A 26,392-nucleotide genomic window follows, 5' to 3' on the forward strand; every position below is an offset into this window, starting at 1 on the left:
ACACGAACTGCTTCTCATAGAAAAGAGCAAGCATGCTTCAAAATGTCTTAGGATTCAAAGCATGAGTTTTTTAATGGACCTTCATTTGTATATTTTCATGGTCCCACACATGTAATGCTATTTATTGAACTAAATCCTCCAACTCAAATTTATTGGAGAGCCTTTCGAAAGAAGTTTGTAATCCTCTGAAGCGATATTTTATTAAAAATTATGTAGTTGAAGTTCTAATACAAAACGAAAAGACAGGGTTTCGTGCACATTTCATCCAATTCCACACAAATTCTTTTCTCTTAATACTAGGGTTCAAGATTGCATCTGAAATAGCCAGAAACTGCCTCCTGGAATGATCAGGGTGGCAGCTCTATACTGCTTCACTATTTCTTTTGGTTTGTTTGTTTTTTCTTTTTAATAAATGAAACAAGCACGTGGCTAAAATAAAGTATTAGGCAGAAAGAAAACACTCATATTCAGCATCCTGCCAAAACAACATGCAAGAGTAAATCACAAGTATAAGTAAGAAAGTAAAAGTAAAGTAAAGTAAGCAAAATTAAACACTATGAAAATACTTCAAGGCCATCACTTAAAATGGTGACAACAAATACACAGCAAATCATGTGAGAAAGATGCTAGGGGAATAAAACAGAACTGTTTTCAAAAATGCAAGGCACTAAGTGCTACAGCTAGAATAGCATAATCTTACCCTCTAGCTGAACCTTCCCTCTTTATCTCTATGCTAAATTTGCACTAGTTGCTTTGCTAAAAATATACTTAGAAGTTGTCATAGCTATTGGTCCTGGCTCATCTTTTTTCTGCCTCTGAGAACAGTTAAAGTAATAGATCATTGTAATTAGACTTTTATGGGTGCAAGAGACAGTTTGTTTCAGTCACAAACAGGAACAGAGAAACGATGAGCCAGAGAGGAAAAAGAAAACTAAGTAAGTTTAAATAAGGCAACCGCTTCTGAATATGGAGAGATTGAAAAAAACAACAACTACCAAAACCCAAACAAAAAGTTATAGGTTTATCACCAAAATCTCTAACTACAAAGAGGGATCCAACAAGAACTAAGGACATTTTTTCACTAGGGCTAAGGCCACCTTTTCCTAGCCAAGAAAGACAGATTCATATGTGTGAAATGCAAATGAATTACTCTGTGCATGCATTATTTGAGTAGAAAGATTTAAGGCATATAAGATATATAAGGAAATACATCATATATACATCTACATATAACATTTTAATATATATTATATATGTTCTGAGAATGTATCTCATATTAGGCTATGCAATATAGCCAGGATAAAACATAAAGGTTATTTATTTTTCCTCATTACTTCAAAGGCATGTAAATACACACACGTGTGTGTGTGTATACATATATGCATGCATTTATATACCTAAAAAGACAAACAAGAAAATAGTTATTTGAGGGTCTTCCTACCTATCTACCACATTACAAGTATTTCCTGATTTGTAACTTTGCACACTGCCTACCAGTCTGAGTTGGGTCTTCAACATCAACTAAGTCTTAACTATTATGGCAAGACAAATAATGGAAAAAACCAAAAAACCACAAAGTATCCAAAAGCCCTTCCTCCAGGTGGATCACCTCCACCTGAGTCTAAAAACATGTTTCTGCCACTCGTATGACAGCCTTATTTGCATCTAAACAATGATGCAAGTCAGCTTCTGAAGTCCTCTGGGCACTAACTTCCTGCAATTTTACACTAATGCCTTAAATCATTAATAATTCATACCATCTAACAGACGTGGAAATCAAACCCACAGCCCCCAGCTTTATCACGATGTTTCCCTGACAGCTACAGTCAAGGTCAGTGGCATTAGTGTTGTTCAAGGACACTGACACGTGTCAAACTTCAGCAGTACAAACTGTTTGGTATTGCATGAATAAAGGGTGTTTGAAGGTATTTTAGTCAGTCCCTATTCAAGGTAATCTGAAGAAGGTACAAACATAAGGCTAGAGAGACTTCTTGGCTCACTGTTTCTACTTCTCTCCTTTTGCAAGACACCACGACGTACAGACCTCTTTAAAAACATGCCTACACGTATCTTAAAACCAGATGGCTTCCTGGGTCTCAATACTCCTTGCAGTGGCTGCTCCAGAACTCCATTTTTGTGAGAATTAGGAACCACCTCCTAATTCCAAAATCGCTTATATCCATCAGAAATTTATAAAATTTGTCTACACGCAAGTACCAGCTTTTGCTCAGCTAAATAAGCCACTTGTTTCTAGTCCAGTCTGTGCAACCTTGAAGACAGGAGATGACAACAGAGAAGACTACACCATGACCAAGAAGAGGCCATATCACTGGCCCTTTGCATAATACTACTGACACCCATCACTCCTCTAGAAATATTTCTTCAAGACACTCTGGGATTATATTTGTGATTTTCATTGCAACTGCTCAATACTGGACCATAACTTCCCTATGACTTACTAGCATACTCAGGTCTCTCTTGGCTGCTGCTCCTACCTGACAGGCCTGTTGCACATGGCCATTCCCATCTTTGACACCCACTGTACAGCCTCTCTCTCTCTCTGTAGAACTAAATTTAATGCCACTACTGTGATTATTATCCCCAGGATTTTACTATATGAGTAAGGGAAGGAGAATTATTGAATACTACTCTTGTTATTGAAGGAAATGCCAAGAGGGAATCTCCTCAATAAAAAGCAGCCAGTTCTGCCATTATTGCACCCACAATTTAATGAATAGCCCATCTTGCACACTGGCATTTTCCCCCTTCTATGCAACACCGTACGCAGTCAAAGTTTTTGACAAGGTAATCAGCTGAATAAAGAAATTAGCAAGGTTTCAAGAAATGGCCAGCTTCTGTTTTCAGCCAAGGTACGTGAGCATTTGCAGTGATAAATTAACTGAAACCTCCTTTTCAATGTGCAATACAGAAGTTCAGAGTTAAAGTTGCCCTGCTGCCTAACCTGTATGTCAACACATCTTGGTAACAAGACTGGGTTTAAATTTATTTTCCAACACTAACAATGCTAGTTTGGGGGCTACTTATCAAAAATTGTGCATATTTCAATTCCCAAATTACCAATAAGGGCTCTCAAATTCAACCCTAATTTAATCTTGGCTTACCACTTTCAGTCTAGAAACAGTAAAAAAAAAAAATTAAATCACGAAATGTCAAGAGTAAGACAGCTTAAAATACCATAAAGGGATCTCTAATAACAGTACAGAAAAATGCTTGGGTAAAATCTTAAGTCTATAGGTTTACAGTATTATCAACTCATGCATTATCACCATCAATTTACAGTTTTATGTTAAAGAACCAGTTACAGAAGCAAGTGTGTAAAAACCTCAGATTTCATGTACAAAAATACGGTTCAAGGCCTTTGCATGCAGGAGAATCCTAAAATATATAGACACAAATAAAATAATGCCAGAAGTTTTCAACATTTTAAATACATTTTAGATTCTGCTGCCTTTCATTAAAGCAGTGTGAACTCCCAAAGGATTTGGGAAACCTCAAAAAAGGTGTGGACTGCTTTCATTTAATAAAAAATAAAAGTTGTATTCATGAAATCCACCTTACTTTAAAACAGTGCAGTTTTTTCTTTCTTTACAAGAAGTCATCATTTGGACCATACCCTTATGGGGTTCGTATACTTTTGGTTGCTTGGAGAGTGTCCTACTGAGATGGTTTTTCACAGCATAACTTGGAAGCAATCAAATAGCAGTCTTGGTCTTCTGACTAGCTCATAAGACCAGCATTTTTTTTTTTTTAATTAATGTGAACAGCTAATTTTAACAACAGTCTCTTCCCCCATCTTTCTGCCTCATGGTCCATACATTTTTTGCATGCATACACCTGTCTTCACAACTGCTTGTTCTCTCATTTCCTGCCCTATCAGTACATTAGACCAGGCCTGACAGCAAGATTCCAGCCTCTTGCCACAACTGAAACCCTGAAATCTGCCTGGAGAAAACCTGCTAATGTAAGGCTGCTTCTTTTTCTTTTTTTCTTTTTTTTTTTAATGATTTCAATTCAGATCTTAAATCAGCATTTAAAAAGATGGTAAGGCTGCCAAATACTGAAGGTAGCAAACAACTCAGATTTTTCTGAAAGCATCTTGTGGCAGCTGCAAGTTCGTGTTACATTTACTTAGAACAGCAATTGCCTTTGGAAATAAGATTTTCCTGCTTGTTCAAAAGATTTGTGATGAGTAACTATAAAAATTCAAAATTTAACTCGCTAAGTGCCAGTGTTAGCAAGCAGAGGTAGAAGATGTGTCTGGTAAAAATTAAGCAGAAATGGAAATCAACCATCAGATAATGCAGGTCATTTCTTTGATAGTACCCTCTGATACCCCTCAGAGCATGTATGCTCACAGTGGTTCTAAATATCTCTAAACAGTACAGTTTGCAAACTCTTCCCCATTACAAGAGATCTCTCTCAGGAACAAGTACATCTTGCTATCCAATCTAGATTTTAATTTCGGTCTTTTCATCCTTCTTGTTATATTCCCCAGGTACTCCTCCTTATTGGTATTTTCGGTTAGTTCTTCTTTAGTCAAACCCTAAATATTTCAATTTTTCTTTCAGTGACACGACAATTTTCCACCATCCTTTCTGTAAGGAGATTTGATTTGCCAAATTATTTTGTTATTTTGGTAATAGGTCACCTAATAGATCTGGTGCCAGAAGGTGTCCATGAACCATTTATCTTTCAATATTGTCTGTAAAAGACGAATTTTCAGACGTGGATTATTGGAACAATGAGCCAAAGGGCCCCTGGGACACAGTAACCAGCACTTGGAAGACAGAAAGGCAATCAAGGGTGGCTGGATTTCAAGGGAATGTGACAGGCATTTAAAATCAATTGATATTTTCTGTTACTGTTTGCTAGGAGTGTTTTTTCTCCTCTCACTGGCTTTTTGTTGCATTTTTTTCCTCCCATGCTGCAGCACCCACACAACACTCAGAGACTTAAGTGAAGACTGGGATGTCACTCCCTGCTCCCATGGAAAGGAGGGTAACGCATTCCAAACAGACTAAGCACTGTGCACCACTCTTCCAGGAGCAATTCCATCAAAAAAACGTATTAGTAACTTCTCCAGACGTGGCCAGACTGATTAAAGAAAACATGGTTCCTACATTTTACTCACAGAGCACTACTTAAATGGCAATGCAGTATCTGCAGCATCCTTACATTTTTCATTAGGTATCACTACGCCACACGAGATAAGTTACAGCACATCCTTACTGCAGCACTACTCATAGCCCTATAACCAGCTTAGGGCTCAGCACTGAGACATACAGACAGATGAGAGGAAGCACAAGTCCAAAGAGTGGAATGCAGCTTGCTTAATTATAGATGTCTACCATATGACATAAGTACCTGACAGCTAGGTACTAGGTACCCATGACTGTCACTGGAGACCTAGTCAATACAGCTCGTGTAGTTTAGGGTACAATTCATTTCAACAAGGGTAGGGTGAGGCAAATTATACTCGAAATACTACCAGCACTAACAAGTGCATCTACACTAATTCACACACAGGTGTCTTCCAAAACAGTGAGGCAACACTGAATATTTTGGATTAAAAAGTAACATGCCTCACAAACGGATAAATATCAACCCCCAAAAGGTTAACACTGAAGGTAGAAGAAAATAAGACTTATCTTATTGAGACCATCTGCTGTAGCAATCAAAGCAGTTAGAATCCATTTGCTTGCAGGAGTCCATAGAGAATATCATGAACCAATTTGAGTCAAAATAAATTAGTTTATTTTGTTCTGCACGGCCAAAACCCATCCCACTTAGTTTTACCTACCTAAATAAAGAGCACAGCCTGTTCTAGGCTTTTCTCCATAAACAAAACAAAGAGAGGTTGCTCCAAAGGGACACTCAATACCACCTAAGGTCTTATTTGTCCTTTAAATGTGTTTATCTCTTGTTAGTGACTATAAAGAAAACCAGGCTACTACCACCCTCTTGGTATATCAGCTTCAAATAGACTCCAGTGACTCTCAGTAAAGAAAGTATGAACAATTTGGGGTTCTACTTGCAGGGCTTTCCTCCTTCAAAACCCACAAATGTGACAGTTATGATAAGCAAGAAAATAGTTCACACTTACAGCAGGATTTACTGTGGTCCCATTATTGAAACCCACTCCTATTTATTCTTCCTAAGGGGTATCAACAATTGCATCTCAGGATCCCTGCTGTGAGAAGCAAATTTTTTCTTCTACTGTGACACAACACCAATTCTGAACTGTACAGTATTCCAGCAGATTGTGTTCAATATTTCAAGGAGTCCAGTGCAGTGTTTTTCTCATTCATTACTAGCAATCAAGTCATTTGAAAGGAAATGAGAGATGAAGAGCTAAACATTCATTTGGAGAGAGATAATCAAAAGAATAAAAGTCTTGTCTCAGATTTTGCATATGATTTTTCAGCACTAGGGAACATATAATTGATGCATTATTGATACATCTAACTAATATCAAACTAATATCAAAAATAATATCAGAATAACAAATAATATCTAATACTAACACCAGAAATAACATAAATTTAGACACAAGTTTATCATATAAATTATATTATAAAATAACATAAATTAACTTTAGAAAGTTAATTACCAATGGAATATTACTCTGAAGAATAGGTGATATTAACCCTTTTTATAAAGCAACAAAAACCTGACAGACATGCGTTAGCTTGTTAACATTGGCAATGCAAAATACAGTATTACTGCACAATGCATGGGACATGCTATTCTAAAAGACAACTATCTATTTTGACAGATGACTGCATTATGAAAGGCTGATAATACTGACATCTGAGGAACACCAATAAGGACAGATGAATCAAATGGTATGAGTATGTTCCCTGTTGATACCACTCAAGCTGTTGATAACTCTCAAGCCCTATTCTACAGTGACAAAAATGAAACAGAAAAACGCAAAGAAATAGAGAAATCCTTAAGTAGAAATGCCATAAGATTAATAGAAAGTGAGGCACACAAATAAAACCATGTTTTCAAGAACAAGTAAGTGGATACTCTGCAGAGTCACAGATTTAATGCCCTAATTCTAGATCACGCAACCAAACACTTCTTTCATACTCCATGTCTACTTCAACCTGCTGGAGTGTTGGACCTCTGAGCAAACAGGTTTTAAAAAAATAATCTGACTAACCGACTACTGCTACTTCCAAATTAGCAGCCAAAGTGTGTTCATAACACATTCAAAACAAACAAGCCTACGCATTACCCAGAAAATTTTCCCATGTTAACAATTCCAGATTCCAAACCAAATATGGAACACCTAAACCCAAACTATGGTTATCAAAAAGTAACACTTTAAACAACTTATGCTCTATACGAAACCTAAAGTATTTTCTCAGCGTATGAAAGTCATCAGGATTGCAGTCACGCAAGCACATACCCCATTTCAGTAAATTTACCCAGGATCATTCTACAAAAGGAAACTTGATCTGAGCTACCATTGTAGCTCTTAAGTTAACAGAATGGTAGCTTACTTAAGATTTATAAGAAATTTTCTTTTTGTCAGAACTATACAGCACTTTTCCATACTACATAAGAAATATTTTGCAGGCTAAATAAAAGATATTTACATTATTTCATTAAACTATAAAAAGACTCAATTTTAAAGCTAACGGATACACCGACCCCACAATAAAACAATGCCATAGCAAATGGCATTGCATAGATTGCTTTCCTTCATCTTTTATATTGCCTCCAACATACTTCAGAATAACATATTTTATCATGGTGAAAGAATGCTCCTTAATATTGCTTTTAGTGTACCTTTCTCTAATTCATTTTTCCCCAGCACTTGAGAAAATTCTCTTTTTTTTTCATTTAAGCAAGGCAATAGGAAGTAAGAACAACCACCTGCAAAGAATCAAACTGTGAAAGAATCAAAACTGTGAAGAATCAAAATATGAAAATAGAAAAAAATGTACTAAAAGATTGTTGTACGGCAGCTGCTTTATGCTTAGTGTGATAAAACTTGAAAGGTATGCACAATTATTTTAGCTAGCTTTGGTAATCTTGAAAGACTAGCTAAAGTCATATCACAGCTATTCACAAAAAGTTACAAAATTAAAGTTATTAGTTTTTTGTCAAATATTTTATACTAACAAGCTTAAATGCTTTCACCGAGCAGAATACAACTTTCAAGCTCTCAAATGCTGTAGTTTTAAATACCTCCTTTTCTGAAAACTCCAAGCCTTCTGAAACATACCTCTAAGTTCAAAGGAGGCATGGGATCCTTTTACACATAGAGAAGGGATTTTTGCAAACAATTCCAAATCCTTACCTTTCTGTAGACTATCATATTTGGAGAACTCTCCTCTGGGTCAGCAGTTTCCGCACTACTCGGATCAGCGGGCACTTGGGCCATGTTTGCCTCCTGTCGCTCAAACTGCAAGGACAGGAGCAAAAGTCAGCATCGCTTCAGGCTGCACTGGAGCATGGCAAGGACACCTCCAAGGTAGGCAGACAGAGGTAATCACACTCCAGACTTCAACCCATGCAGGAATTTATCACACTGTGTCAGAACTGTCTTGTCTACTGGATAATGCCCCAAGAACGAGGACCACCAAGTCACATACAGCTGTGGTTTGGGTCATCACACACACATTTCTTTCCTCATTTTGATCTTTTATCATACAGTGAAAGTCCAATTAATACTTCACACACTTCCTTTCCTTGCTATGTAGCACAAGCAGCTTTGACTTTTCTAGAATCTTTGAAGTACCTGCAGACAAAAAGCCAAGAAGGATAAAGAGCTTGCTGTGATGCAGAGTAAACCCCACTGCAGCTGGGGGGTGCAGCAGACTGTCAGTCACACTGCCGACTGTCGCCTGCAGACACTTCAAGTCATTTACGGCTCTCTGCAACCCCAGAGCAGCAGCCAGGAACCAGGGAGGCACGGCTGCTTGCTCAGAGTAAGCAGTGTCTCTCATCTCTTCTCATGACACAGCTGGGAACAGGCAGCAGGACAGGCAGACTACCACACGTAATACTCCTTATCTTCTAAAAGCACAGAACTGCTGCCTCATCTCCTCCAGGTCAGGCCAGGCTTGAGGCAACAGCATCAGTTTGAATAAAGGAAAAAAGGGGCCTGGTGCAGGGAAGGCACTTCAAATTCTAAGTCAAATGTTATATTTTAAATTTTATTTCCACCAGAATATTTGACAAGTTCCATCTCAAATTAAAGGCTACTGTGGAGCTGTTTGGTGACCTCTCCTACCCTTAGAAGTAACATTGCCTCGTACAGACACTGGCACTAAAACTGCCTGACAAGTTCAATTTCTTTAACGTTGAAAGTACTGAAACGTCCCATCTCAACATATTTTATTCAAAACTAAGACAAAAAAAGCACCTATGTTCACACAAGCATAATCTACACATTCATTTCTAAAACACAGTTCACCACTAAACTGTCTCTCTTACTTATGGAAGATACTTTCCTATTCCTTCCTCTACCCACTTTCACATTGCCACAGGCGACAAAGTGCCCCGGTATATAATATACATACATAGCATACAATTATATGTATAGTACAGCCCTGAGCTATTCTAGCTGTCAGTTATCAGCTCCCAAGGACAAGTCAAGAGCCAGAATCAGAAAAGCTCAGACTGCATCCAGCTCTGTCCTATCTCCGCAGTGAAAAGGCTACAGTTGTAATGTGGCATCCTCCACTGAAGCCAGAGCAGCTGAGATACCCCTTTAAGCAAGACATAAAAGACACCAAAGTTTAATAATCTACATCAATCCAGATTCCTTCATTTCCTATATAAAGTACGAGTGCACACACACACACGAGTGGGCACAAATGCATTTGTACATGCACATACCAATTTTGAAATTAAGTAATACAGTTCAAGCTCAAATTAAATAATATATATACAAATCACCTTTTCAAGGCATATTCAGACCAATTTAGATGCTGCTTTATATTTAAAGGAAATAAATTTATTTTTACCCCTATTAAACCTCATGGCTTCCTAGAAGCCCAAACACTATACTGCTGTGCCAGGTCATGAGCTAAAAAGGAAACATAATAAATTCTCTAAGCAAGATTATTAGATGCAAAAACAATCAAATAGCACAAATGTTGAAGCGTAAAGCATTTTCAAACTATAGCACTTTGAATTATTTACACTAATGTGCATTTTCACAACACTGCTTAGTCATGATTTCAAGACACTGAAGAATTAGGCTCGAGGTTATCATCACTCAGTTGAATGGATCAAGAACAGGGTAGAGATTTTATGTAACTTTTTGAAGGAAATTACAAAGCAGAGTTGAAAGCGTATGTCAAGTCACCTGAGTTTCAGCTTCACCTCCAATATATAAAGACCACATTCACCGCTTACATTATATGTGAGATTTTATAAGCATACTTTAAAAGAAAATTACAATTAACTTTCAATTGAGCAATGATCTTTAAAGAACAAAATTACAATTTCTAATCGAAAAGCCCTCTGCAGCATTACTTAGCTGCGCTTCACTCACTGCATTATTCACTTTGAACGTCCACATTTACAAATTCTGTTCTCTTGTTATACTGTCAGCTCACTTGATCTTTTCTGATACTTCAGGATTTTCCCCCATAGCAATTCTTGAAGCTTTTCATCTACTCTAGTGCAACAAGACAATAACATCTTGTACAAGTGCAGTAGTAGCTTGCATGCTGTTCATGGTGACATTGAAGGAGCCACCGATTGTCTTTGAAGGTTTACATAAGGTAATCAATACAAATGGACCAACCTGTTGTTGGAAGATAGAAATTTGCAAAAGTGATTCCCACTAGTGCCCAGCATCTCCTACTGGATTTCAGACAGGAGCAGCAGGAGTTGCTTTGCAGGAGTGACAGCAAGATGGACATCTCAGAGAACAAGGCTGGAGACAAGGTAGGACTGAGGTGCACCTTGGAGCAGGGACAAGTGTGGACAATCCCTCCACATAGCCCAGGCATTGCTGCTGCTGAGATGGGCCTTAGCAGGCCAAGCCAGGGCCTTTGAGGAATTGTGACGGCTCTGACCATTGTCCAAGTTTTTTTCTCTTTCTTATAGATTTAAAAAAACAAACAAACAAACAAACAAAAAACCAAAACAAACAAAACCACATAATAATTTCTCAGATGGTATTCTACAGGAAAAAAAGACTACAGATAAAATAAGACAGTGATATGACAAGGGCATGTTCTTGGCTCTTCAAGGTGAAAGCACAGCAATGCTGGGTCCCAAGGATCCCATTACACCTGTACTTTTTAACATACAGGAGTTGAGTGGAGCTCAGCACCCAGTGATGCAGGACTGCTTCACACAACCGCAGAATGGTTGGTGTTGGAAGAGAGTATTGGAGGTCATCTAGTCCAATGTCCTGGCTCAAGCAGGGTCCCCTAGAGCACATTACTCACAACTGTGTACAGATGGCTTCTGAGTATCTCCAGAAAAGGAGACTCCACAACTGCTCTAGGCAACTGTTCCAGTACAGTCACCTGCATAATAAAGAAGTTCTTCCTCATATTCAGGTGGAATTTCCTGTGGTTCAGCTTCTACCCATTGCCTCTTGTCCTACTGCTTGGCACCACTGAGAAGAGCCTGGCTCTGTCCTTGTGACACCCTCCCTTCAGATACTTAGACACTGATGAGATATCCCCTCCTCAGTCATCTCTTTTTGAGACGGAATAGGCCCAGCTCCTTCAGCCTTTCCTCTAAGACTGATGGTCCAGTCCCGCAATCATCTTCGTAGCCCTTCACTGGACTTGCTCCAGAAGCTCCACATCTCTTGTACTGAGGAGACCAGAACTGGACACAGGATCCCAGATGTGGCCTCACCAGGGGTGAATACAGTGGCAGGATCACATCCCTCGACCAGCTGGCAACGCTCTTCCTAACGCAGCCCAGGATTCCACTGGCCTTCTTGGCCACAGTGCTGGCTCATAGACAGCTTGTTGTCCACCAGGACCCTCAGGTCCTTCTCCACAGCACTGCTCTCCAGCAGGTCAGACCCCAGCCTGTACTGGTGCATCGGGTTATTCTTCCCCAGGAGCAGGACCCCACACTTTGTTGAATTTCAAAAGGTTCCTCTCTCCCCATCCCTCCAACAAGTCGAGATCTTTCTGCAGAGCTACACAGCATTCTGGGGAATCAGCCACTCCTCCCAGTTTTGCATCATCAGCGAACTTGCTGGAGTCACTCTGTCCTTTCATCCAAGTCATTGATGAGCAAGTTAAACAATACTGGGCCCAGTCTTGATCCTTGGGGGACACCACTAGTGACAGGCTTCCAATCAGACTGTGCCAGTGATCACAATTCCCTGAGACCTGCCATTCAGCCAGTTCTTAAACCACCTCACTGTCCACACGCCCAGTCCACACTTCCTGAGCTTGCCTGTGAGAATGTCATGGGAGACAGCGTCAAAAGCCTTATTAAAGTCCAGGTAGACAACATCCACTCCTCTCCCCTCACTTATCCAGACAGTTGTCCCATTGTAGAAGGCAATCAGATTGGTTAAGCATGATTTCCCTTTGGTGAATCCATGTTGACTATTCTAGATCACCTTCTTGTCTTTCACATGCTTAGAGATAGCCTCCAAGTTAAGCCATTTTATCACTTTTGTGGAGACTGAGGTGAAGCTGACTGGCCTGTAGTTCCCTGGGTCCTCCTTCTTGCCCTTTTTGAAGACTGGGGTGACATTTGCTTTCTCCCAGTCCTTGGACACTTCTCTTGACTGCCATGACATTTCAAACATGATTGAGAGTGGCCTAGCAATGCTATCTGCCAGTTTCCTCAACACTCATGTGTGCATCCCATCAGGGCCCACAGACTTGTGGATGTCAAGTTGGACTAAATGGTCTCTAAACCAATCCTCCTCAATCAAGGGAAAGTCTTCCTTCCTCCACACCTTCTCCCTAGGGTTGGTAATTCACCAGTCTTGAGTGTGGAGGAAGTGATCCTTGAATACTGGCCATCTCTCTTGGACCCCTCTTCCCATTAGCACATTCCAACAGGATTCTTCCAAGAAGGCCCCTGAAGAGGCCAAAATTAGCTCCCCTAAAGTCCAGAGCTGCAATCTTACTCATTGTTCTGCTTCCTCCTAGCAGGATACTGAACTCCACAATTTTGTGGTCACTACAGCCAAGGTTGCCCAAAATCTTCACATCTCCAACCAGACTTTCCTTCTTAGTTAGTATAAGGTCCAACAGCACACCTTTCCTCATTGGTTCATCCACCACCTGTATCAGAAAGTTACAGTCAATGCTTTCCAAGAACCTCCTGGATTGCTTTCCTGTACTCCTGCCATACTAAAGTCTGATCTCAAGCCAATTCTCAAATGGGGCATTCTCACTAGCCTGAGGATTGTGGCACTGACTTAACACCCAATGAACACAAACAAACCACTGGCTACAAGGCAATAACACTTCTGACCAAGGAGCAATTTTGGAATAGCCCCAAGAGAGCACCTCTCCGTCTTTGCCAGGGAAAAGAACGCCAGGGAGAAGGGTAGAGAACACAGAGTTAGTGCTCCAGTGATGCAGGCTACTAGCTGCAAACACAAATGAAATTGTTCATGTTCAAAGTAAAGGGTTTTTTACCCTAACCCTATGTTAACATGCCGCATTTGCAACTCTTTAATTATTATAATTGCATGTGAAAGTCCATATCTGACTTGCACAGTTCTCTGATAAAAAACAAACCAACAAAACCTTGTAGCCTGGTGTGAAGGAATCAGACTAATTTTTCAAGGGATACCACTGAAATCTATTCTTTCTACACATTTTTTCATGTCAGCCCCATCCACTCAAATGCAAGCAGAAAGTCAACCCTACAACGCTACAGAGACTGAAAAACAGTTTGCCCTCTCAACCTTCCTCTAAGCACATGTTTGTGATGCATCAGCCAGAAGTGAATCCAGCTTGGTCTTATAAAGAAATTTCAGCTACACTTAGCCGAGAAGAAGGAAAACAAACTATTTATTTAGGCTTTCAAAAAAATAGAAGTAGTCACACACAGCCTCCAGCTAAGAGCTTCACCAATTACTACCTGAAGAGTACTTCAGCTCCTCCCTCCTACAGGCAGTTTGCTGTATTATCAGGGGCTAACTCATACCAGCCTGCATCCACACACCAGAAATCTAGATACAAATGCATCTCTTAAAAAAATAAATGGCCTCTAAATTCCAACTTTCATGTTCAAAGATGCTGTTTTCCCACAGCTGTTTTTCTGACAATAGCAATACTTGAAGTATTCTGGACTCCTCAGCAGCTAAAGTGATTGAAAATGAAAAAAAAGAATATTGAAAACCATTTGTGTAACCATTTTCTCTTGTGCCATGCACAAGGAGGAAATCAGCAGTCTTCAACTTCTTGTTTATGGAAAAGATGGCCTATTAAGCATTTAAAAAGTACTCCCAAAAATATGCTAAAAAAAGAGGGTACATTTGCTTCTCACTAATTTTTTCCTTTTTATATTTTATTCTTTATTATAGAGCACATCTGCTTTTACCCCAAGAAACATAAGCACACTGGACTAGACAGGCAGCCACTGACAAAATGAAATGAGTCACAGCAGGCGTTCTCTCTCTTATCTGATCAGAGTCCTAACACCCTCCCAAAACCCAGAAGCTGCAAAGAAATATGGCTCCCATATGTCAGAAAAGGATCAGTGAACTTTAAACTGGAATAACCAAATAAATATATGCTCCGAAAGCAAGAAAATAATTTTTTTCACAGTTCATCTCTTTAGAGTTTCTGATACAGAAGTGTAATGATAAAATTTCAAAGACAACAACTTTTACATTTTAATCCATAAATACTGTCAGCATTTCATCTCTCTGTATATGTAAATTCAACACAAACAGCTTAACACTAATTTAGGAGATTCCCATTAGTGTCCTCAAACACCTTGACTGCTGTAAGAAAATACTATTGTAAACAAGATTGCTCCAAGAAATCTCTTACAGACACACTACCCCATGTGTTTCGTAGAAATTAGCCCATCTAGGAGTCCTTATAGATCTGGGTTTTATACATAACAGAGAAAGAAAGAAGAAATACAAAGTGAGAAGAAATTCTGTGAAACAAACTATTTCTTGAAAATATCACCTGAATTTAACAACACAGGTTCATATATCAACTTTCATTCTTTATTTTATTAGATAAGTTGTCAACTTAATAAGTAAAATTTGCAGTGCAAAAGATTTCTTGCACATCTGAGATAAAAATAAAGTTTGTTATAGTATGGAAAAACTACATCCCAGAAGACAGAATATACTAAATGAATTCCAGTGTAGATATCTAACAGCACTGCTCAGCTGAAATACACTTCTGAGTGACAATAAATGGAAATTACCTTTATGCTATGTAATTAATTTATTTCAAGGGCAGCTTATAACTGACATGTAGTATTAATGTCAAATTATGAGAGATTTAGAGCTTTAGTACACAGTCACAGAGAAAAATATAACTTCATATCATTAATACCTAGTTAATTTTTTTCTAATTAGTGAAATACAACTAGACTACATGATTTTTCACAGACTTGAGAAATCATATAACCACATGATTTGCTGAACTGATAATTACCTAATAGGAAAAATCCCTACCTACTCTGCTAGAATATTTAGATCAAATAGGTCATGTTATTAAGGTTACAGGAGGGAAGGGACAGGGAAGGAAAAATTACTTACTCTGAATTCAATTAGAACCCATTAGTATCAGGTTGATATTTCTCATCCATTACATAAATCTCTTTAAAATTGCACTGTGAAGAAACTTACCTTCATGTTCTTTTTCTGGTTAATTATTATTCATTAAACCAGGACTTGGGCATGCCAAGCAAGGTGTGTATACTAGAGGACAACATACAGCATATCATAGAAGTGATCTTGTTAACCAGGGTGAATACATCAACCAGAGGATCCCCAGGCCCTGACTGGGATAGACTCTGCTTTTGACTGGTGTAGCTCAGTCCAAGCACTGCACAATTCACCTCTACTCCTCCTTCACAATTAAACCTGCATGATTAGTAAAGTAACTTTCCAAAGAGGAAATGATACGGCACCTAACTGAATGGAGCAAAAGCCAGGAAGACTGGAGCTGAGATCAAAACTCCACCATCTCCACCAGTTCACTTACAGGTGAGGAGGAGGAAATGCTGGTGTTAACATGGCACCGCTGACCACTGTGCCCAGCAGGTCAAGATTCTGCATGTTCCTCCCCTGAACCAGATGAGGAGGACATAAGGGCTAGTGAAACAGGGGCAGGGCGTCCCCACGGAGGGAGCCACACCACAGTCAGCAGTGACAGACTGAAGAGTCTGGCGCCACTCTGGATAGCACAGCATTGCTCCCCTGCATAAAGGGGCAGCAAAGGAAGTCCGCTTTCTGTCAGTGAAGTACAGCTCCCAAAGTATCTGAAAATCCTTCCAATGACTGTTTAGGACATCAAATTGTAATGGAAGTTACTCTGAAAATAGTTTCCTAGTAGAAGATCATCACAGACCTTTTGCCCCTCCTTGCAAGTGCTGAGCATTGCAGTACTATCAACAATACTCAGTGCATTGCCTTTTTTAAGGAAGGAAGTATAAACACTTCTAGCAACTGCACTTAATGTTCAAATTTTTGCCAAACAAATTCCTCTTTGTTTGTGGGAAAGCATTTTTGTACACACTAGGAGAATTCAAGGACTCTAAAGGACCCTATTCCTCCTCTTTCTGAGGTACCAGTTCACAGGGAGTCCTGTGCTGAAGCAGTAAAGCTCAACACTCTCATTCTGCAACCATCAGGATGAAAGGCAAGTATCCATCTAGGCTAGTGAACAAGCAGAAACTTTTCTGCCTCACTCTGACAGAGCAAGAAGAAAGGACCTAATTCCAGACACTCCCTTCTTCTTCTCTTTAGGGAAACTGGGATCCTGATGAAGGCTGTGATTTCCAGTTTCTACTACTCTTACAGACATTTTCTAAAGGTGCAGTCTCCTTGCATAACTAAGTGCTTCTCCTGTGGAATATTTGCCTCAAAGCATCCTACAGATATGTCTGTTTCCACACAGGGCAAGGAGCAAGCTCTGGGCTCCTGATCACCCACAGTGCTCAATCACTAGTTTGATCCCAGGTTCTCTTTGGGAGAGCTCCAAACCTAAGGGGATGTAGGTCTGGGAACACAGATCTCCACCATCAGTACTTGCTCCAGAGCATCAGCATGGGTGATCTTATACAGGATTTGGCTTCGTACTTAGTCATTCCTGCATCAGTCTCTCGATAGGATCTGCAACACCATACAGCTTCCCAGCATGTCTCAAGTCCTGCAGTGCATAACCTCATCCTTCTGGTCAGCTGCAGGACAGTCTCACAGCTTTTATTAAACATTGTGCTTGGAAAAAAAACATACACAATGATCATTGTATCTTCAGGCCACAGAGAATACCATCTGGGGGCCAGAGGTCTGAGACCCCTCTGGCCAAGAATGTGCAGTGTGGACAAGGCCATCATTTAGACCAAACTAGCTCTCAGACATGTGTCAATCCAAGCTATTTGGTTTCCTGCAGACATATACAATCTGCAAATTTAAACTCAGCCCCTTGTGTAACCCAATGTGAGCATTCTGTAGGTACTTCTCTCCAATCACTTGCTGTTCCCAGTTATGTATGTCCATTAATAAAAAGAACAAATATTCACAATGTGGTAGTCTAAGCAGAATATTGCTTACCAGGGGTCACCAAGGTCTTGTACCACTTCCAAAAAGGGTGCTCTCCATAGTCTTGAGCAATTTTCTCTCCGAGACACCTGTGATAGTGCTCATCCTGTCATGCAACTAACAGACGACACTAGGGATGGACAATTCCAGTTGTTTCATTTGTGTTAGCCACTGGTGATCTGCCTCAATCACGTGGCAGATGATCAGATTGCTTCTTGGTAAACCACTGAAGTGGATTACTTTCCTCTCCTTTCCTCATGATGCCACACTCCATTTCCATTTTACGTATTTCTAAATCTGCAGGTATCTGTAGCTATTTTAGAATGCTGAAAATACTGTCTGCAACTGGATGCTACGACCAGGAAATCTAGGAGTGGAAGCCAATATAAAGTAACTTTCTTGGCATCTGACACTAAGTAAGTCCTGACTTCCCTGATGCCAAATTAGAGGCATTCTCTCTTTTTTGTTTTAAATAAAGAAATATACCCTACCTGTTTTCTGGTCTGTCCACCCCAAGGTGTGCTGGAAGCACTGCTGACTTAACAGGAAGAACTTTCCCACTTTCAGAGTTCTCAATATAGTATCTGACAGATAAATAAGGAGAGCAAAATAACCAGAAGGAAAAACGGTATGGGGGTGGATGGTAGCAAATATTGACAAAGAATGGCTGATTAACTAGGCAATTTTTTCCCTTTATGAAATCAATCATTAAAATGGGCACTTGCATGCTAAATTTACTTTTAATGGACCAGAACGATGTTGTACCCAGGAAGAAACTGCCTCCAATACATCCACCCCTCTTCCAAAGAATTCAAAAAAGAAATGCAGTATTTACCTGTAATCAATCTCCCTTCCAATAAAATAATACTGGTGTGAGTGCAAGGGCTCTTAGAAAGGCTCTGAGCCAAAACGCTGTTACCAAGGATAGCTGCAAAGAATGTAATAGCAAATATATGCTGAATATTTAACTAAAGCAAGTGTCAGTGCTATTGAAATTTAGAAATGCAAAGAGATAGATATAGCACAACTCTGAACTTCATGTGAATTGGTGATCTCAAGCTACAGAAGTATTTACAACGCACTATCAGCCTGCAAAGAGCAGTTACAAAGCAGAGAGCTGAAGCTGTATTTTGGCTTTTTGCAACAATGCCAACTTATTGGCCAGAATCATTCCCTGTGGAAAATGAGTAACTGCACTGATAATACAGAGCTTGAGGGTAGACTTCTAATCCATTCTCCAGGATAAAACCATCTTTGAAAAATCATTTTGCATTAGGTCAGTTAAGGTGTACTAAGAGCATCCTGTTATATGAAGTTGGTCCATCAGACACCATCTCTGCAAGCGCCTTGCACTTTATGTACCATAGAAAATACTAATTGCAACCACAGTAAGCTACTTCTGGGGGATGGGCTGCATTTTGTATTTTACACTGTACTAGTAAGCTGAAAACAACTGAAGAAAATTGATTCAAAGATACAACTGAATGAGAAGCACAAAATAATGGATGCTTTAATACAGACTGGCAAGAAACTACTAAAATAAAACAAACAAACAAAAAACCAAAGGCCTCAGTGTCTGTTAGATTCCAAATTCAGATTTACTCCACTTAAACTCCCTGTTGCAAACAGAGATTGCTAAAATGAAGCTCCCTTCAAGCAATCTTATGCAAGCTGATAGACTAATCCACCCCTGCATTGATCGGCGACTGCACAATCTCATTTAAAGCACCCCAAAGTGCTGAGAATTCTTGCTGGTTGTACATCTCAAGAGGAGGAAAAATTGCAAGTATGCTGCAATCAAACTAAATGTGAAATTTACTACCCAAAAGCATATGTGTCCTTGAAGATGTGGCACCATGCAATACCCCCAGTGAAAGTGAACACAAATGCTTGCATCCCACCTACTTCAAGGACATGATGCAATATACTATGATTTCAGTGCCCTCCTGTTTATCACAACAGCACACATCCTTTTCAGATGCAAATTACACCCAAATCACTTCAGTAATTGCAATGTAAAAAGCATCTAAGTCACTCCTAAATTAGCTAGCTCAAGTCCACACTCCCATACAGTTCAGCAGAGTCTACAAATTCCACTGCTGTGGTTCATCTAAACTTGAACTTCAAAATGCCAGAACTGGACTACTATAAATACCAATATATGCTACATACATTATAAATACTAATATACTTTACTACTGCTGCTGTTATACTATAATACTCCAATAAAGACAGTTCCTTTAATTGAGCTAATACATGTCCATGCCAGTTTGCTGTTATACTGGTGAACTCATAATCTGAAACTATTTTCCTATCTGTGACAGAGATATTTTCTTTTACGAAATTATAAACTAAATCACAATGAAATTAAGTGACTTCCCACATTCATATAACAAATGAGACATAACAAATTGGACATATCAACCTTGACTTTCAAACCATTAGTTACCACTTGCTCAACACACACCCCAATAGCCCAGTAGGTCTATAGTAAACAGTCTGAGGAGCTTTAAACTACCCTGTGAACCTTTCACCACTGATACCAAGTTCTATAAGCATAGTAAAAAAAGATTAAATATTGTCCCTTTCCACTGGGATATGTTTTTAGTGTGGAACTGAAGACTCCTACAGAAATAGAGAACTAATTTCTCTTCACTGCCTCATGGTCTCCAGCACACCCATGTAGGCAAAGGACAGTACCTGTGCCTTACTCTGCTGCTGCTAAGTCTAGGAAGAGATAGCTGTTTCCAGCATGACAATGCAGAGCTCCCAGAACGTCAAAGTGTCAGAACCTTATTGCTTACTTAAATTTTAATCTGCTTTTCTTTCTTCTCTCCACATTCTTTGCCACTAGCTACAGAGATGTTAAAAAATAGTATGAGATATGATGCAACACAAGTGGATAGCAGCAGTCTCTCGACTCCACAATCTTTCTAGAGCTTGACAACCAACGAGTAAAACACAAATTAGCTCCTCTTTCTTGCTCCTCTTCATAGATAGAGCACAACAACAGAAATTAGTTCATTCCTCAGTCACCACAATATGCTATTATTCCATCTGAAATCAAGGAAACGTCTTTTCATGGTAAAATTCATATAGATTAAGAAAACATCGTGGATTCACTAACATTAATATCATTCTTTATAAAATTTAAAAGCCACTATATCATTAAAGGAAAATTGTGATCCAACAATTTAGAACCCTCCACGATATGTCTATTACTATCGTCCAAAAACACTCCAAGGTGATACCCAACACCACCTACAGGCACCCAGGTGTTTCTGAATGTGCTTGGCCAGCACAGCTCTGGTCAGCTTGTCTCTGATATGCTGACAGAGATGCAAATGTTTAGGGTTAAAAGTACTACTACACCTTCAGTAATAACGCTGGCCCATGATCTCTCGTTTACATTTTGTTTCACGTGGCAGAGTGCTGTCTTACACCACACTGGTGACAGCAGCTCAAAGTATGACATCAAGAAATCAACGTAATTTTCTTATTGTACCCAGGTTTTCTTTTTAATTTTAATACTGTGGTATGAATTGACACAGATAATAATGCAGCCATGAAGAAGTTGATAAGAGTCCCATAAGGAACCAGGAGCATTTCAGTTCCAACAACTAGGTGCAATATTTGTCCCCTGGAACAGTCCAGTACTGCTTAGTGAAGTGGACCTGTTTGTTTCTACAGTCTCCCCCCTAGAGCGTCCACGTGTGCTTGCAGAAATGCAACTGAAGCTTCAGGTGATAAGCACAAACAATACAACAACCCATCATAAGGGCAAAACTAACATTGGGCAAGGGAAGAGCAGCTTGCTCTTGTTCTGCTGCCACTTTACAACTGCTGTGTTTGATTTAGATATCACAGGTATACCTGGCCAAAGCCTCAAGGTTAGCTATCCTCGTTCTTGAAAAGCTGAGGACTCATTACAAAGGAGAGAAAAAAAGTAACCACCCCACAACAACGCTGTATTCCTGTTAGAATCTTGCAGAGCTATGGCACTGCAAGATTCCGAAGTTTTACCACAGAGTAACAGCATCCTAACGTACATGCTAAAATGACACACCAGCTATTTTCTCTTCCTGCTACTCCACATACATCAGCTTCTTCTCTTTCCCCGCCATCTGTTAGTTTGCTGCAGTCTGCTGGGACAGGGCTGCCCTCTCCTTTTCTCCCCTTTTTGGCTGCTCGAAGGGACAACAACAGAGCCTAGCATTTCCAGTCCATAAACTCAGCCTTCCTCCAGCTGCCTCAGAAACATTAACAAAAGAAGAGTTACTCCCATAAATTAAAAGTGCTCTGCTCACCTCTGCCATACCAGTGTGCTCCACCAGAATTCCATGCTAGACACTGAAACCACCTTGGAAGTGGTTAGCAAGGAGGTAACTGCTGCTTCAAGAGGACATACCTTTTCCTCTTATCCTCAAGTATCATTGATTAAAACAGATATCTGCATCATGGGAACTGTCAGAGAGAAACTAAGGCAAGCGGCCTTGACAACGATTATAAGCAGCTTCTTATTGCGTCTTTACTTAGAAGGGACGGGTAGTAAGAAAAAAAAATCAGTAAGGTAGGTGAACAGTAATCTTCAAACATCTATTACTATAAACCTCAGTATAAGATGTGTAGCAAACAACTAGTTCTCCTTCTAACAGAGTTCAGAATGGGAAAAGGAAGGGCTATCTAAACTCCACTACACTTGTAGCCAGTTAGAAAGGAAACTGGAATGTTGGTCATCAATTGTTCTATCAGCCGGGTCATTAGAAAAAGGAACAGCTCATCTAAAAATAAAGTCAATACTGGCTGAGTCTAAACAGTTTCTTCAGCATTTCACACGCATATTCAAGCAATGAACGCTATTATTCCGTGCTTGTAACCACATGCCCCCAAGTCAATAACTGTTCTCAAACATCCAACCTCTTTTTAAAGCAGATTTACAAGGAAATATAGTGCAAGTGTTCCAAATCAGCTGGTGAGAAAGTATTATGGATCATAACATAGTAAATAATTGCTAGTTCTTGCAATCTGCAAAATTAGAATAAATCTGGCATTAAAAAAAGAAATTTATTATATCAAATATACACAACCTTCCACTTCAAAATAAACCCCATTGGACTTGGAGAATATTTAGGATGATATTAAATGTCTTAAATCCCCAAAGCTTTGAACTACAGTTAACCTCTTTCACTATGTTCTTCAGCAAGCAATTACAAAAATCACTATACCTTTACAAAGCGCTTTTCACACTCACAGCTCACAAACACACAAACACAAATGAAACGCAGCTTTCTTTGGGATGGGAAACCACCAGTATCTATCGTAACACACCGACACAAAGGTTAGTTTTACAGTATGACTTTATTTAGCAAAGATAGATTTTCCTGCTTTCCAATCTTTACACACTGGCAGTCAGCAAATAAAAAACAATCAAGAGCAATTATGCCTATCTTTAATTTCAGGGAAGCATTCAAAAGCGTCATGCTGCTCTGTAGCACGCAGACTATAACTGGAATGCTGTTCTGGCAAGTCCCTTGCAGGTCAGCTGAAGGAAGCCCCGACTTACCTAGGCCGTCCCAGCAAGGGCTCCGATCGGCAGCGAGGGCAGCGCCGATGCAAACGGGACGCCAAGCTCCGAGTCACAGGCGCAGTCAGCTCCTTGGAGAGGCAGCCCTGTCTGCTATTATGTCTGCAGCGTATAAGGGCAGCGTACCGGTATCTATACAAAAATCTGCATCTTCTTCAGAGGAAAACACTTGAAGCTTCTTACTGGCACCGCAACCTACTCCTCTATTTATGCCATCACAGCTAGTGACTAAGAAGATGCTTTTAGTGTCACAGGAGATGAAGGCTCTGGAAGCAGAGTGCCTGGCAGCTTTACTCTCACACACCGATCTGTCTTCATGCAAACGCACTTTGTCAGCGGATGGAAGTGTATTATTGCCATACGCTACCGAAGCGAAACAGTTTCCAAGTTTTCCCACAGGGCACCAGCTCCCCCTTCAAGCTGTACCCCAGTGCTTGTTCCTTCTCGTCCTTCTCCGAAGCCTCCCCCCGAAAACACACACACACACACACACACACCCCGCCTTGCACCTGTCCGCTACTCCCGACTGGGAGCGACCTCCCACCCCGGCGCCGCCCGCGCAGCCGCTCCCGCCGGGGCTCGGGGCTCCGTTCTCCGCGGCGGGACCAGCACCGGTATCCCGCTGCCAGGGCAGAGCCGACCGGCAACCGCTCGCCACACAAATGCGGATAAGCAGGAAAACAGCGGCAAGGAGAGCAGCCCACTCCCATTACCTTAGCAACCGCGGCGCCGCCGCCGACCCCGGCCGCCCCTTCGCCTCTCCTCAGGGACGGGGAAGCGCCCTTAGCATGGCGTGAGCCTGCGGGCGGGGCCGGCGGTCAGCCCGGGCTCCTTTCCGCGCCTCTTCCAAAAACCTCCCGTTCTCCTCAGCGCCTCTCAGGCTGCGGCGGGGACGGCGGCCGGGGCGACGCCGCTGCCACCAGAGCACCGCGGGCACACCGCGCCCGCCCCGCCCGGCCCCGCGCTGCCGCCGCCCGACCCTCGGCCGGGCGGGCGGGGGCGGTGACGGGGCGGCCCCGGCCCCACCGCAGCAGCGCCCGCTGCGGGCGGCCCGGCCGCGCCTCCCCCGCCCGGCACCGCCGCCGCTTCCCCCCGGTTCCGAGCCGGCCGCCCTTTGCTGGTGACAGGGAGGAAGCTTCAGCCCCTGCGTCCCGCCACCCCGGCTGCTTCTGGGGCACTCGGCGCAGCCCCGGAGGCAGGGCCTTGTATCTGTGTTGCACTCTTGCTTATGTGTTGCACAGCGCAATTAAAGCGTTCTGCAAAATTCTTTCTCCTGAAACCAGGAAAGCCTCATGTCTGAATGACAGTCCTCCAACAGCCAGGATTTCCTAGCTAATGTTTGTGCTTACACGATATTTAGGGCTCCACACACCACCATCAGTCCTAACAAGCACCACATCTCGACAAAATGGTTTGGAGACCCAGCTCTTTTACACAGAACTGTCTCATGGGCAAAAGCCATTGCTGTTGGCCAGGAGGAGTGTCCGCGCATTAATTAGGTGTGTGAAGTAGCTTGCATACTTCCTATGGATATTATCCACCAATTTCTCTGTTGGATGAGATTTTTACTCCATTTCTTTTCCTCCAGAAGGCAAGTTAAGCCCACTGTGCCCAAAATTGACTGTCAGGTCTGAAAGCCATATGCTGGAAAGCAGTAGGGCAGACCCTGACAGGAGGCACCCGTGCCTATCTCTGTGCTAAAGTTTGTGCATTTCCAAGGTTTGGTTTCCACACATCGGACTCACTATCACAGTTGAAACTCTGCACAGAGTTGTGAAGGCTGTCAGCTGCGCAGAGGAAAGGCTACTTTATTAACCTGCGTAGCTTGTCTTAAAGGCCCTTCTGTGGTGACCCTGTTCCCCCCTTTCCTAACATCTTATCAAAATTAGGCTTAAATTTCACAAGCCTGATGATTGACACCAAAAGCTGTCATGTGCAGGGATATCCTGTTATTTTATGGTTATAGTCTGCCCAGGACACTTTCTGGTGATGTCTGGTACACTAAACTGCTGCAATAATTCAAATGTTAAATTAAGAAGAAAAAATTATTTCTGCTGCAACTCTACATCACTTCCATTTCTACTGGATCAATATCACCATCTCTACCATTACTGGCTACTCTTTCCTTAGTCTTGCAAAAGCCAGGTTCCAACCTGTACAGTTTGTACATGCTTCTTCTAAAATGTACTTCATCATCACAGACTATAGATTTATTTACCTGTCACACTCAAAATTGCATCTTAGTGGCAAAATTTTGCTGTGCCTCACACAAGCTCATTGACCCTTACCAGACTTCACAAGGTGTTGATTCAATTGATTTGGTTCAAATATCAGCTGTGGGCATTTAAAAACTTCTGTGGCAGGTTAAAACATTCTGACCTTGGTGGACCCTGATTTTTTTGTTCAAAGAGATTGCACCTTTCAAACATCACAGGATACTTTTGGGATACTTTTAAATCTAAAAAGTAGTTCCATTTATATCAAGTTTGAATTTAAACTACTTGTTGTTCCCTTAAGATTAACCTGAGCATGTTATACATTATTTGCCACACAAGGTTGTCTGGCAAAGGAGGAAAGAGAGAATGGCTACCTATGAAATAAAGATTTCTTTTTTTACAGAAATTTTCTCAACAAAACATTTTAAATCAATAGTTATATTGAATTATGCTGGGGTATGACTACTTGTAATACCAAGGATTAAATATTTCAGTGTCTTATATCAGGTTTGTTCAGGAAAAACTGTTTCATGACTGCTCTACACAATCTTTTTCTCACAGCTCCCTCAAGGGAGTGTACATGCATTACACAGTGCTTAAATATATCAGGTTAACTCAAACTAAAATGCATGTTCTATAGAAATGCCATTTTCAAAATACGAGATGATAGAAAATATTTCACATATATATTAACATTGCAATTCAAAGAAACTACTAATATGTTTCCTGACAGTAATTCCAAGCTGAGTATTACTGTCTTACAGCAGCACATGATGCTGAAAAAAGAAGCTGATCAGAAACATTAAAGCAAAAGTGACCACTGGGCTTATTTTAATCGTGCTCAACAGAAGAAATTGTAACCAA

General features: G+C 40.7%; 1 long non-coding RNA gene across 1 annotated transcript in view; it reads right to left on the reverse strand.

Moving 5' to 3' along the window:
- The window catches only part of LOC108505030, a 34,028-nt gene extending 9,832 nt beyond the window's left edge, over positions 1 to 24,196 (reverse strand). Inside the window, exons 1-2 of the long non-coding RNA XR_001877349.1 lie at positions 24,026 to 24,196; positions 8,336 to 8,440 (exon numbers count right to left, since the gene is read on the reverse strand). This is a non-coding gene — a long non-coding RNA (uncharacterized LOC108505030). The remainder of the gene's footprint in view (positions 1 to 8,335; positions 8,441 to 24,025) is intronic.
- Positions 24,197 to 26,392: the final 2,196 nt, after the last annotated feature.

Source organism: Lepidothrix coronata, unplaced genomic scaffold, assembly GCF_001604755.1.
Source record: "Lepidothrix coronata isolate B3197 unplaced genomic scaffold, Lepidothrix_coronata-1.0 Scaffold182, whole genome shotgun sequence".
Classification (NCBI taxonomy): domain Eukaryota; kingdom Metazoa; phylum Chordata; class Aves; order Passeriformes; family Pipridae; genus Lepidothrix; species Lepidothrix coronata.